At 41.2% G+C, this 631-nt stretch overlaps 1 pseudogene; it reads left to right on the forward strand.

Annotated features, from left to right (window-relative positions):
• Window positions 1-307: 307 nt before the first annotated feature.
• On the forward strand, window positions 308-408 carry LOC129041762 (U6 spliceosomal RNA; annotated as a pseudogene).
• The last annotated feature ends 223 nt before the right edge of the window (window positions 409-631 follow it).

Here is a 631-nt window from a genome sequence, read left to right on the forward strand (position 1 = left end):
GGGCTAAGAAACTCCGAAATGATTCAGATTTCAATTAGGGAGTTTGTGAACCTTCTCCTGTCTCCTTGCTCTGATTCCTGGGTTGTTGGTGGGGGCAGAAAGCAGAGATAATATCCAAGCCAGGCCACCTGATAAAAAATCATGCCTTTTTCTCCTTCCTCTCCCTCACGATCCTGAGCAGGCACAGGTATGACTGGGACACTCCAATTCATTACTGAGCTGAAGGCAGCAGATCACAGAAGGAAAGCTAGAGAACGGGGAGGGGAGCCAGGAGTTAGAAAACCAGTGACTTAAACACAAGGCCCCCTTGCTTTGCAGCACATATACCAAAATTGGAATGAGACTGAGAGATTAGCATGGCCCCTGTGCAAAGAGGACACGAAAATTCATGAAGTGTTTCATATTGTTTTCAGGAACTGGTTAAAAAAAATTCTGGAGATGGATAGTGATGAGGGCTGAAAAACAATGTGAATGTACTTAATGTCACTGAACTGTACAGTTAAAAATGGCTAAAATGGTAAAATTTGTTATATTTTACCACAATTTTTATAAACAAATAAACATGACCCTGAGAGATAAAAGGCTACATAAAGACATCATAAAGAGAGCAAGCTATGAAGTGAAAGTCACA

This window comes from Pongo pygmaeus, chromosome 6 (assembly GCF_028885625.2).
Source record: "Pongo pygmaeus isolate AG05252 chromosome 6, NHGRI_mPonPyg2-v2.0_pri, whole genome shotgun sequence".
Classification (NCBI taxonomy): domain Eukaryota; kingdom Metazoa; phylum Chordata; class Mammalia; order Primates; family Hominidae; genus Pongo; species Pongo pygmaeus.